Here is a 14340-nt window from a genome sequence, read left to right on the forward strand (position 1 = left end):
GTGGCTATTCACAGTCACGTTCATAGCACATTGCAGCCCTGAGTACCTGGGCTCCAGTGATCCTCCTGCCTCAGCCTCCTGAGAACAATGTACTATATAATCTTTCAACTGAGCAAAGCACAGTCTCTGCAATCCTGTAACTTAAAATCATAATCAAGTATCAGTTTGTGCAATTAAAATTAATACTAATGTAGTTTAGAGAAACTTTTAAATGATTTTGGAAAACTTTGCATGATCTGTAAATAATAACAAGCAAATGCATCAAAGTGTCTTTACTTCCTGTTCTGAATTTGCAACTAAGTAGCCAGTATGTAAATCACACTTGAAATTGTAATATAGCGTTCTCATAAATCTAATTAGGTCTGAAGCAAAATATGAAATGTTAGAACTTTAAGGCACTTTGGAGGTTATCCAGTCTAACTTTTCAATGATCAGAAACTTTTGTTTTTTTTGAGGTGGGTCCCACTCTGTCACCCAGGCTGGAGTGCAGTGACGTGTTCATAGTTCACTGCAGCCTAAATCTCCCAGGCTCAGGTGATTCTCCTGTCTCAGCCTCCTGAGTAGCTGGGACTACAGGCACATGCCATAATGTCCTGCTAATTTTTTTGGATTTTTAGTAGAGATGGAGCCTCACTATTTTGCCCAGGCCGGTCTTGAACTCCTAGGTTCAAGTGATTGTCCCAACTTAGCCTCCCAAAGCACTTAGATTACAGATGTGAGTCCCTGCACCTGGCCAGAAACTTGTAATTGTAAAAAAGATTGCTAATAGAGGTGAGCGCATTAAAAATTCTGAATTTTAAAAGCGACATTGCAAAAGCATTTCAAGAGTTAACAACAACTTAATGAAAATGCTCACTGGTAAACCTCTGACTAACTTTAACCAAGTGTGTAAAAATATTGGTAATTAAAAGACTAAACTATTTCTGAGAATGGTTATCAGTCAGTTGGAAATCCTTGCTTGTGGTTCTAGGCTTACATTACCAACGGTGAATGGCAGCTTTCACTTTCATTTTTCTACACTTTTATCTTAAAAATATACTTTCACAGAATGAGAGAGCCTCAGACATGCCCAGAATTTGGCCTGATAACCAGAAACATATCATGATATTTGAAGTTTTGCTCATCTGCAAAATTCCAGGCATTCTGTGTCCCCTGGTTAGTCCATAATTTGTTACCTCTGTTTTTTAGAAACAGAGTCACAGAGATAGTATTAGTTATTGAGTTCCTCTTCTCCTCCTCCTCCTTCTTCTTCTTCTTCTTCTTCTTCTTCTTCTTCTTCTTCTTCTTCTTCTTCTTCTTCCTCTTCTTCTCAAGCAATTCTCCTGTTTCAGCCTCCCAAGTAGCTGGGATTACAGGCGTGTGCCCAGCTAATTTCTTTGTGTTTTTAGTAGAGACGGGGTTTCACCATGTTGGCCAGCCTAGTCTCGAACTCCCAGCCTCAGGTGATCCAACCACCTCGGCCTCCCAAAATGCTGGGATTACAGGCATGAGCCACTGCGCCTGGCCTCTTGATATTTCAAATATATCTTGAAAGTTGCCTTCCAAAGAAAATTGTAAATTTATTAGTTGATAAGTACTCATCACAAAGGTATCGTCTTTTGAGGTTATCCTTCTGCTAAATAGCTCCTCAATTTTTCAGAATCTATGATTGCATTGATTGCAAAACAGTTTAGTAGGATAAAGGGCTGTGTCTAATTACTATCTGTTTCTATGTACATATAATAAAGATTATATAATACTATATGTAGTATATGCTACATATATAATCTTTAAAAATAGTCTCTTTCCAATCACATAGCCTGAAATCATTTTTTGTCTAGATACGTATTTTTTGAGGTGAAGTCTTGTTCTCTTGCCCAGGCTGGAGTGCAGTGGCACGATCTTGGCTCACTGCAACCTCCACCTCCTGGGCTCAAGCAATTTGCCTGCCTCAGCCTCTTGAGTAGCTGGGATTACAGGTGCCCGCCACCATGTGCGGCTAATTTTTGTATTTTTAGTAGAGATGGGGTTTCACTGTGTTGGCCAGGCTGGTCTCCAACTCTTGTCCTCAGGTGATCACCCTTTTCTGCCTCCCAAAGTGCTGGGATTACAGGGATGAGCCGCCACACCCAGCCCATATAGAAAATTTTAATGAGAACTGTGCTACCTCAACTAAATCAGCAGTTATGGAGTCTATAGCACTTTTCTTTCAGTTTTAAGTTCCAGTGATATCTTCATATGCCAAGAAGAAAATAAAATATTCTGAATCACGAAGTGTTCTGATTAGTTCATCTCTGAGATCCTTTTAATTATTTCCAAAGCTTTACATCTGAGGAAATAGTTCACTAAATACTTTCAAGAATTTCCCAAGATCTTCTAACTCTTGCATTACATCTTCAAACTTTTCTCCATTTCTTCCAAAGAGCTCACGAAGCTGACCACATAATTAGTTACTCTCACTTGCAGACTTTATACAGTTGTGAACTATGCAATGGATGATGGGCATACCAGTCTTTCCTTCTGACTTTGATAGTTTGTAGAAATTTTCTTATTCCCCTTGATTGCAGGTGACTCACTAATTCAGCCCAGTATTTCCATGTTTAGACCAAACTCCTCAAATTCCTGTCAGGCAGTAGTTAGATTCTGCTGGCCCATATATGCAGACTAATTTGGTAAACATTATTTGGCTGCAGTTTGAGGAAAGCAGAATTTGGTTTGGAGTGCATTTGGAAAAACTTGATCTCTCCACAAGTGAGTAAAATTAATTTTCAGATATTTAAAGTGATTTGATTAAGGATTTCTGGTTTCTTCTGGCAAAATTGAGATTAGAATCCCAATCTTCTTATTCGGTACAGTTCAATAAATATTTATTGAGTGCTATTTTTCTACTTAAGAGAGAAAGACATTTTCTCTGATTTTAAGTTTTGAGACAGGTATGTATGTAAACAATCATAATACTTAGATGTATGTATAAAGCTTGAAGAGAGTACTAAAACTGGAGTAAGTCCATTTCAAGGGGTGGGGAGAGAGGTAAGGAAATGCTTCATGGAAGAGGGCTTGGAGGAATGGGTAAGAATTTGTTAAGCAGATAAAGCATGGGTGGGAAATGTGGAGAAAGGGGGTGAATTTTGAGACAGAAGGAACTGTGCAAAGGCAGAGAGATGGAAAAAGAGAGACATATATCTACAAGAATATGGAGTTAAGATCGGGTGAGTCTTGAACCTTGCTGGTATTCTGAAGGGTAAGAAACAGTAGAAAAAGAGAGAGGAAAGATAATGGAAATAAAAAGATGGTCAGTTGAAGAAAGTTCCTATGTAGGCAGAGGAAATGAGATCCAAATCTCACATGGAAGAATTAGCCTTGGATAGGAGAAAGGATAGCCTTTCCACTGAAACACGTGAGAGGGAAGAAGTGAGATTGTACTAATGCAATTAGGTTTGTTAGCTTCATGGGGAAAATTGATAGTTATATAGGAATAATATATATATATTCTTTTACATATATATTATATATTCTTATATATAACATATATTCTTTTATATATATAATATATATTATATATTCTTTTATATATTATATATATATATATTTTTTTTTTTTCCTGGAGAATTACAAGAAGTTTGAGAAGTCCACCGAGGTCCAGGAAGGGTCAGGGGACAGGATGGGAACTAGGGCTGGTATGAAGTGATACTGAAGAATCTGGATTTTGAAGGGCTTTATTTGTCATGCTAAGGATTTTTAACTTGAAGGTGATGGAGGATCATTGAAAGATTTAAGCAATTTAATGTCTAATCAGTTTCTGCCATACTCTAACTGTGGCTTAAGGTTGAGTTTGGGGTGGTGTGGTGACAGTGGTGGAAGCAGAAGCATAGAAATCAGAAAATTGTTATGTGTAAATTAGGTGAGAGCTGCTTCTCACCTGAATCTACCATTATTCCTCTAAATACAACTGCATAACACCTGTCCCTTCAACCTCACTCCTCTTCTGCTCTGGGCTTTGATTTGTTGCCCTTCTGCCATTATGTTAGTGACTATTCTGATTTTTAAAATCTCTTCTAGTCACTCTCCACCCAGCATTTTCCAAAGCTCATATGTTTATAGATGGCCCTGCCTCATGTTTCATAAGGAAGTCAAGGTAATTCAGTGAACAAGCCCTCAATTTGCCCCCTGAAGCTAACATACCTAAACTGCAGTCTTCTTCCTTCTCACCTGTTTCAGTGGAAAGGCCATCCCTTCTCCTATCCAAGGCTAAATTTCCATCTGAGCTTTAACTCTCATTTCCTCTGGCTCCATAGGTATTTTTCTCCATTGAGCATCCCTTTATTTTCTTTATCTTTCCACTCCTTTTTTCTACTGACTCTTTTCCTTCAGCATCCCAACAGGGTTGAAGCCCTCACCCTTTTATTTCATCTGGGGTTTCTCAACTGCATAATTAACATTTTCGGCCAAAGAATTCTTTGTTGTGGAGAGGCCAGCATCCCTAGTCTCTATCCTAGTGGATAGATGCCAGTAGCCACGCCCCTCCTCCCTGAGTTGTAACAAACAACAATGTCTCCGGATGTTGCTAAATCATCCCAGCTTCAGAACCACTGATTTAACCCAATATATCCAAAATATTATTTCAACATATAATAAATATTAAAAAGTACTGAGATTTTTCAGTCTTTTTTTGTATTGTACCTTTGAAATTCGATGTGTATTTTTCACTTAAAGCACTTCTCAATTATTTTTATTTATTTATTTTTTTAGGGAGACGGAAAAGGAAAAGGGGAGGGGAGAGGGAGAAGAGGAGGGAGTCTAGCCACATTTTAAGTGCTCAGCAGCCACATATGGCTGGTGTCTACCTAATTGAAGAGCACAGGTCAAAAGCTTCAGAAAAAAGGTTAGAGCTGGAAATACAGGTTTGAGAAGTCATAAGATAGTAACAGTTAAAATCAAGGGAGAAGATAAGATAGTCCGGGCAAAATTCTATGTTTAAGAGTGAGAAAATAGGAGGATTGAGGAAAATCCTAGTCGAATGCTCTTTTAGTTTCCCCACACAATCTGCTATCCTTGATCATTATTGTAATTTTAAAATCATTTGTGTGTGTGTGTGTGTGTGTGTGTGTGTTTTGTTTGTTTGTTTGTTTTGAGACGGAATCTCACTCTGTCGCCCAGGCTGGAGTGCAGTGGCACAATCTCGCACTCACTACAACCTCTGCCTCCCGGGTCCTAGCAATTCTCCTGTGTCAGCCTCCCGAGTAGCTGGGGTTACAGGCGCCCGCCACTACGCCCGGCTAATTTTTTGTATTTTTAGTGGAGACGGCGTTTCACCGTGTTAGCCAGGATGGTCTCCATCTCCTGACCTCATGATCCGCCCGCCTTGGCCTCCAAAAGTGCTGGGATTACAGGCATGAGCCACCGCGCCCAGCCTTTTTTTTTTTTTCTTGGAGACGGAGTCTCCCTGTCACCCGGGCTGGGGTGCAATGGCTTGATCATGGCTCACTGCAACCTCGGCCACCCTGGCTCAAGCGATTCTCCTGCCTCAGCCTGCCGAGTAGCTGGGATTACAGGCGTCCGCCACCACGCCCAGCTAATTTTTGTATTTTTAGTGGAGAAGGAGTTTCACCATGTTGGCCAGGCTGGTCTTGAACTCCTGATCTCAGGTAGTCCACCCGCCTAGGCCTCCCAAAGTGCTGGGATTACAGGCATGAGCCACCGTGCCCGGCCAAAATCATTTGCTTACTGAATGATACGGAAAATATGAGTGAACAAAAAAAGTATTGAAAAAGATGAGTTGATGGCAAAGGGAGGGAATTAATGTTTAGTGAACACTTAATTGGCAAGTAATGTTCAGAGCATTATATAAATTGTCTCATTTAATCTAACAAGAACCTTTTGAGGTAAATACGTTATCCCAATTTATAGAGGAGGAAACTAAGATTTATAAGGATCTCATCAATCAGAGAACTCTTAAGTGGCACCACTGGACTTTGAAAGGAAGTCTGCCTGATGGACTCTAAAGCTCATCCTCTCTCTATCCTCCTAATGCATATAATGACGCATTTGTTATCTACTGACTTTTATAAAATAAACAAGGAGGCTTATGCGATTGTACAGCCCGACTTCGCAGGAGATATGTGACCACTTTTGATCTGATTCCGGAAGCAAATTCACTTTAACAGTGAGGTGCCGTGATCTTTATGTCATTAGCGCATATGATATGGGTATCATTTGTTGTGAAAGACACTAACCCATGATGTTTTTGTTTACGTATATCTGTAAATGTATTAATTCTGTAGTTGGTTAATTTTTAGTTACGAAAAAATGAACCAAGATGTAGTCAAGATTTGGCTTAAATGTTGAACGCATAATCACCAAAGAAAATTAAATAATGAGCTTTGTGACACCTTTCAGTTCGCCAACAGACTGATAAAACCAGTACAAAGGGGGAGGGCCGGGACCGAGGGGGCGGGACGGTGAAAAACGGGAATCGAGCAAGCGCAGAAACAGATGTTAATGGAGGCGTGAAGGCTACTGCGCTCTCACTTTCCGAACTGTCGTAAAGAGCCCTAGTGTCGTGCTCTCCTCGGTAGGGGAGGAATTGGTTAGGCGGCGGCGGCGGCTGTAGGGGAGCAGCGGCAGTGGTGGCGACGGCGAGGAGGTGTTCGGTTTGCGCAGCGTAGAAACGCCCGCAGCTTCAGAGAAGGAGTTCTTGTGGAACCAAATTAGGCATTCTGAACCCACGCCGGCTTAGCTGGGCCGAGTCCAGGCGCTGCCGCACGTACAGTTTTGGTGGCGGTGACAGACACTGCTCTTGACTCTAGGGGCCTATTAGGCCGACGTCTGAGGCGCAGATCGCTGGCTCTCGACGCATTACTCTTTACGCCTTACATTTCTGTCTTCCTTCCTGGGTCAGTGATTCCCGGACCCTGGAAGAGAAGAGGGTGGCTAATGATTAAGGTGAGGGGAACAGGGGGGAGGGGATCCATTGGAGGCCGCGCGTGCGCGCAACGGGGGAGGGGCCGGCCTGGAGGGGAGAAAGAGGAAGGGCTGCGGCCGCGGAAGGCTGGGGTCGGCGACCGGCCGGTTAACTCTGGCTCGGTGGTGACTTAGGGTCTGGGTCTCCGCAGACGATTTGTGTTTGGGCAAGGCATTCGTCTACCGACACACCCACAGCCTACAGTGAGGGAGTGTGGGTGAGGGGATTTCTCTCCCACTTCCGACTGTCCCTAGAGTCTCAGGATGGGGGCTGAGGACCGAGGCGTGGGAGTGCGATTTGACAATGGAGTGATGAAGGTAACCCGGACCCGGGGAGTTGGAGGGCGCTAAGTCAGCCCTGACGGCTAGGGAGTCGCCTGCTGCTGCTGTGATCAAGGAAACGTAGTCCGCGGAACAGCTGAAATACAGACGCGTCAGATTTTGTATGGAGTTGGCTTGTTGGTCATTTAAAAAGAAGCTGATGTTTTTACTATTGTCCTTGGATAATTTATCAGAGTCAGTGTCAGTGCTATAGTGGGAATATCTGTTCAGTGCAGCAGAAATAGATTTGTTACAACAGTTCTTAAATAGGTTATAGTAGATAGATCTTTACAGATGGGTATTTCTCAACCTAAGTTTTGATTATTCAAAAAATACCAGAAAGTATGAGGTATTCATTTAATTTGTTCGTGTGTGTAGTGTGGGGTGACTCCATTGTGTTGTTGTAAGCTTTCCTGTTTCTTGATTTATGTGCGGCATTAATTTAGAATTCTCTTGAATGGTAAGATGCCAGCTGACATAGACTACGTTTTGTAGGATTTCCTGTAGCTTTTGAATGTGACTTAATCTAAACTTTATTTCATTTGGTATTTTATCTGTAATTTTCTTGTTTTAGGGGCCTCTTGAACTAAAAAGAACAAACTGGGAAAAACATAAGCTAAGGTTCCATTTCCTTTCCCATTTTTGTTGTGTGTGTATGTGATGCTTGTAAATGCTTGAATGTGATTTTGAGATTACCATACACAAGTTCTGTAACGCTGGACTCAGCTTTATTACAGTAAAGATACACCTTTTGATAGTTTGTTACTATGTGTATTTTTGTAAAAATCTTCATGTCAATATAAGCCACATTGTGTCACCCTAGTCTGGTTATATTTGTGAGGTGAAACAGATGGATAAGAAGGAAGCCCTTTTACTTTTACAATCATTTTAAATTGATTTTTTTTAAAGCCTTGATTTATCTTATTTTGGACACTTTCTTGCCATTTAACCTTGGACAAATGACTTTATCATCTCTCTCCTGCTCATTTGTTTGTGACCAAAGATTCACAATAGTATTCTAAGAATTGGTGAGGGTGTTTATAAATCTAAATAATATTTTAGGAAAAAGTAGGAAGAATGAGTCTCCTTGTTTATCACGGGTGCTATATCATGTGCAGATCCTTCTGTCACTTTTTAACTTTTGTTTGGTGTCTGTTGGCCACTTGTTTGCTAGTTATTTCACCAGACATAGAACTGGTTTTTAAAGAAAGGTATAAACAAAGTGACTTCATTTTGGTGAAAAATGCATTACAGCAGAGGTTACACCTTAACGAATTTCACTTTGGTACTCCATTTCTACAGATTATTGAGAGAGAGCTATTGTGATGTTTAAGAGAAAAGCACCTTGCTTGTATAAAGCTAAGGTGCAGTCATTTAGCAGATACTCCTAGTTATTTTACTTTAAAATAAAAAATATAAAGGAAACTAATTGAATCAAACCATTTAGATTTTTAGATGTTTCCTTCTTTTTTTTTTTTGTTATAGTTTAAAGAGAGGTTTCTGTATCATGCTTTACTTGAGGCATACTTATGTGCCCTTCTTTTGACTTTTTCTCCCCTTTTGGGCCAAGACTTCAGTAGGAAATAAAAGAGACCATCTGAAAAATGATAGCAGTTAAAATATGTTATAACTTGACATTACCGTTCTATGGGTAACGTTATCTTATGAAATAATAGAGGGCTAAGGACAGGAGATCTAGATTTTAAATCTATCTTTGCTTGCTATACATTAGATCTCCGAGTTTATTGTTAACCCTCCTTGGGCTTCAGGTCTCTCTTTAAATGAGAATTGTAGAATAGATAACTTTGGTTTTCTTTAGGTCCCAAATTTAATGGTTTGTATATCTAGTTAGGTTTTTGGTATTCATTGTTGTGTTTGTCGTAATTGAATCCCCAGAAAGAAATGCTGTACAAAAAGCATCAATTCCCTCATGAAATGTGTATGTGTAAAACCTGTCATGAAACTGTGGGCCAGGCGTGGTGGCTCACTCCTGTAATCCCAGCACTTTGGGAGGCCAAGGCGGGCGAATCACTTGAGGTGACCAGTCTGGCCAAAATGGTGAAACCCCATCTCTACTGAAAATACAAAAAATTAGCCGAGCTTAGTGGTGTGTGCCTGTAGTCCCAGCTGCCTGGGAAGCTGAGGCAGGAGAATGGCTTGAACCTCGGAGGCGGAGGTTGCAGTAAGCGGAGATCGTGCCACTCACTGCACTCCAGCTTGGGCGACAGAGCGAGACTGTTTCTCAAAACAAACAAACAAAAAAACTATGATTGTTGTTCCACATATTATTGCTATTGTTGTCCCATTGTAGATATTAATTACTGAAGCTTTAATAGCTTTCAGATGGTACTAAAAATGAAATTTTTTTATTACTCCTGGTAACATTTTAAAAATCATCTGGAATAATTTGTTTTTCTTTCAGAAACCTGTAATTATTGTTCAGTAAAAGTCCACAATTACATTTGAATGTCTTATACCTCTGTTTGTTTCTTTCCTACGTCCTACAGATTCTTGGTAACAGCTGGCCCAGGTTTCTACAGGTACTCAATTTATATCATTACGTGAGGAGTGAATTACAAATGTTTAAAGACAAATACTTAGCTGAGGCTGGGTGCGCTTGCTCATACCTGTAATCCCAGCACTTTGGGAAGCCGAGGCGGGTAGATCATGAGGTCAGGGGTTCGAGAGCAGCCAGGCCAACATGGTGAAACCCCGCCTGTACTAAAAAAAAAAAAAAAAAAAATTAGCTGGGCATGGTGGTGGCATGCGCCTGTAATCCTGGCTGCTCAAGAGGGTAAGGCAGAATTGCTTGAACCCGGGAGGTGGAGGTTCCACTGAGCTGAGATCTGCACTCCAGCCTGGGTGACAGAGCAAGACTCCATCTCGAAAAAAAACAAAACAACAAAAAAGCCTCCAAATACTTAGCTGAGCTTACATTTTAAAGAGCGGTACTGCATTATTACGTAGATACATTTATTGAATGTCTCATGTTCTAGGCACAGTCACTGGTCTTCAGTGAAGGCACTCTGCCTTCATGGAGCTGACATTCTGTTCTGTGTGTGGGAACATAATAAACAGAATGGTTTCAGGTAGTGGTAAGTGCCATGAGGAAAATAGGACCATGTGATACGGCATGGATGGAAGTGGTTTTACTATAGATTGAGTGGTTAGGGAGGGCCTTTTTAGAGGTGGTAATTTGACCTGTGACTTCAATGACTAGAAAAAATCAGCCATAGTGACGATTTGGAGGAAGACTGCTATAGATAGCAGGGGCGGCAAATGCATTAGGTGAGGTTTGATTCTAGAGAATCTACAAATGTAAATTAATTATTTGGTTTGTCTGTTAAGCTTTTCATATTTGCTGTCAGATGATGTAGACAGATTAAAATTATTTTATGTGTAGTAACCAAATACAATATGTTGGTGTTGTTTAAACCCTGACTCAAACCAATTGTAGAAAGTCATTTTTGAAACATTGGGGGAAATCTGAATATGGATGGGTATTAGATGATATCAAGGAGTTATTGTAACTTTGTTAGGGATGATAATGGCATTATGTTTATGTAAGAAAATGCCCACTTTTTATTAGTGATAGAGACTGAGGAATGAGGGAGAAAACTTGCAAATGTCTGGTATTTTATTTTATTTTATTTTGAGATGGAGTTTCCGTCGTTGCCCAAGCTGGAGTGCAGTGGTGTGATCTCAGCTCACTGAAGCCTCCACCTCCCGGGTTCAAGCAATTCTTCTGCATCAGTCTCCTGAGTAGCTGGGATTACAGGAGCGCGCCACCACGCCTGCTAACTTTTTGTATTTTTAGTAGAAACGGTTTTTCACCATGTTAGCCAGGCTGGTCTTGAACTCGTGATCTCAGGTGATTCGCCCGTCTCGGCCTCCCAAAGTGCTGGGATTACAGACGTGGGCCACCGTGCCCAGAAATGTCTGTTATTTTAAACAGATACCAGATAAAAACCAAAAAATGTGGTGGAGGGAGATAAGATAGATGAAGCAGGTCTGGCACAATCTGGATAATTGTTGGGTTGGGGTGATGGGTACATGGGTATTAATAATATTGTTCTCTGCTTTTGTGAGGTTTGAAAATGTTCATATTTTAAAATATATTTTTTTGGCCGGGCCCAGTGGCTCATGCCTGTAATCATAGCACTTTGGGAGGCTGAGGAAGGTGGATTGCTTGAGCCCAGGAGTTTGAGACTAGCCTGGGCAATGTGACGAAATTCTGGCTGTACCAAAAAAATACAAAAATTAGACAGGCATAATGGCACATGCCTGTAGTCCCAGCTACTCAGGAGGCTGAGGTGAGAGGATGGCTTGAGCCCGGGAGGCAGAGGTTGCAATGAGCCGAGATTGTGCCACTGCATTCCAGCCTCGGTGACAAAGCCAGACCCTATCTCAAAATAAATAAGTAAATGAAATAAAATAAAATAATATTTTTTTGAAAACGTTCATTCATGTTTAGGCTGGACATGGTGGTGCACACCTGTAGTAATCCTAGCACTTTGGGAGGCTGAGGCAGGCGGATCACCTGAGGTCAGGAGTTTGAGACCAGCCTGCCCAACGTGGCAAAACCCTGTCTCTACTAAAAAATACAAAAAGTAGCCGGGCATGGTGGTGGGTGCTTGTAATCCCAGCTACTTGGGAGGTTGAGGCAGGAGAATGACTTGAACCCAGGAGGCAGAGGTTGCAGTGAGCCAAGATTGCGCCACTGCCCTCCAGTCTGGGTGACAGAGCAAGATTTCATCTCAAAAAAAAGAAAATGTTCAATTGTAAATAAAAATGTTTAAAAATAATTAGTAAAAGTGGCCAGGTATAGTGGCTCACACCTGTAATCCCAGAACTTTGGGAGGCCAAGGCGAGTGGATCACCTGACATCGGGAGTTCGAGACCAGCCTGGCCAACATGGTGAAACCTTGTCTCTACTAAAAACACAAAAATAAAAAAAATATAACTGTAAATACAAAAATTAGCTGGGCGTGGTGGTGGGTGCCTGTAATCCCAGCTGCTTGGGAGGCTGAGACAGGAGAATTGCTTGAACCCAGGAGGTGGAGGTTGCAGTGAGCTGAGATTGCACCACTGCACTCCAACCTGAGTAACAGAGTGAGGCTCCATCTCAAAATTTGTGAAAGTACCATATTTAAGTGTCTCTTCCCTTCCACGCTTCTTTTCATTTTGATAAAAATACAGTATTTCATTTCTATTTGTAAATGTTCAGTATTTATTCAACAAACAGGAGTGTTGTATTTCAGGCACTGTGCCAGTGCTTGAGTTAAAACAAAGGGCAGGCTCTTAACACCTGCCTGAAGGGGCTTATGGCTTGCTGGTGGAAAGGAGAGTTTGGCAGTGTGGATTGTGTTAACATGGAGAAGATTTTTGTGTTTTCCTGAGGGCGTACAAGATTAGCATCTTAGTTTAGTTTGTATGTGATTGGATTCTTAAAAAATATTTTTCCTTTTCTACCAAATAGAAAATTTAAGAAATTCTATATATGGCTAGGTGTCAAGTCTGAATCAATGTTGTAGTCATTTCCCTTATTCATATGTACTATAGGGCACTCGAATAAATTACTTATTTTACTATCTTTTGACATCCCAATTTGTTGTTACTTAAATTTTTTTTTTTTTTTTTTTTAATGGAGTCTCACTCTGTGGCCCAGGCTGGAGTGCAGTGGCCCCATCTTGGCTCATTGTCACCTCCACCTTCCAGCTTCAAGTGATTTTCCTGACTCACCCTCCCAGGTAGCTGGGATTAGAGGTGCACGCCACCACGCTCAGGTTATTTTTTATATTTTTGGTAGAGATGGGGTTTCGCTATGTTGGCCAGGCTGGTCTCGAACTCCTGACCTCAAGTAATCCTCCCGCCTTGGCCTCCCGAAGTGCTGGGATTACAGGCGTGAGCCACCACGCCTGGCTACTTACATTTTTTATTTTGACATAATTTCAAACTTAACGAAAGATTTAAAAAATAGTACTGAGAACTCTTGAATACTCATTATTCAGATTCACCAATTTTTAATGTTGTCACTCTTGCTTTCTTATTTTCTCTCTCTCTTTTTTTTTTTTTCTTTTGAGGTGGCGTCTCGCTGTGTTGCCCAGGCTGGAGTGCAGCAGTGTGATCTCGGCTCACTGTAACCTCCATCTCCCAGGTTCAAGCGATTCTCCTACCTCAGCCTCCTGAGTAGCTGAGATTATAGGTGCCCGCCACCACATCCAGCTAATTTTTGTATTTTAGTTAGAGACGAGGTTTCACCCTCTTGGCCAGGCTGGTCTCAAACCCATGACTTTAAGTGATCAGCCTACTTCAGCCTCCCAAAGTGCTGGGGTGAGCCATTGCGCCTGGCCTCTTATTCTCTCTTGAATCATTTAAAAGTAAATTGCTTACATTATGCCCATTACATTGCATTATGCCCATTTGTTTCTAAATATTCACTGTGTATTGTATTCTTTTGCGTTATCACTGCACCAGTTACAAAATTCAGAAAATTAAACTTTGATAATATTAATCTACAGCTCATTTTCCAGTTTTGTCGAATTGTCCCGATAATAGCATTTATCCCTTTACAGCATTTTCCTCATAGGACCCAGTTCAGGATCACAAAATGCATTTAGTTGTCATATCTCTTTAGTCTCCTGTAATGTGGAACAGTGCACCTAATAAGCAATCTGTGGGGATAACTTTGAGATAGTGCAGCTACTCTGCTCCTCATCAGATCATCCTGTTCCTCATCACTCCCCACATCCCCCAAGGCCCATGTAGCATCCATTGATGTTTCTTGCCTATGCTGATCTTTACTGATCTTTACTCTAATGATTGGAAAGTGTTTATTTTGTAACTCATCCATTTTCTTCACTAATGGACATTCTTTTATAAGGAAGAGACATTCTTTTATCTGATTAATACAGAATCGTGTGTTTCCTGTTTTATTCAGTGGGTTAAATAACCCATTATAACCTTTATTTTGATGTTCAAATTGTCCCAGATTTGTCCATTAGGAGCCTTTCCAAGTGGGCTCCTGTGTCTTTTTAACATAACCTCATTTTTTTTTTTTTGACGGAGTCTCACTCTTGT

The 14340-nt window shown here is 41.0% G+C and overlaps 1 protein-coding gene across 27 annotated transcripts in view; it reads left to right on the forward strand.

The window, feature by feature from the left end:
- The window catches only part of RNF111 (ring finger protein 111), a 163874-nt gene that overhangs the window by 47634 nt on the left and 101900 nt on the right, over window positions 1–14340 (forward strand). For 9 of the 27 annotated variants that reach the window (XM_063795059.1, XM_063795063.1, XM_063795067.1 and 6 more), the window contains exon 1: window positions 6976–7257. The gene's annotated coding sequence lies outside the window, so the exon portion shown is untranslated. Of the gene's footprint in view, window positions 1–6389; window positions 9801–14340 lie in introns of those variants that run through there. The other 18 variants (XM_063795066.1, XM_063795072.1, XM_063795068.1 and 15 more) reach the window with 8 other exon arrangements.

This window comes from Pan troglodytes, chromosome 16 (genome assembly GCF_028858775.2).
Source record: "Pan troglodytes isolate AG18354 chromosome 16, NHGRI_mPanTro3-v2.0_pri, whole genome shotgun sequence".
Taxonomy (NCBI): domain Eukaryota; kingdom Metazoa; phylum Chordata; class Mammalia; order Primates; family Hominidae; genus Pan; species Pan troglodytes.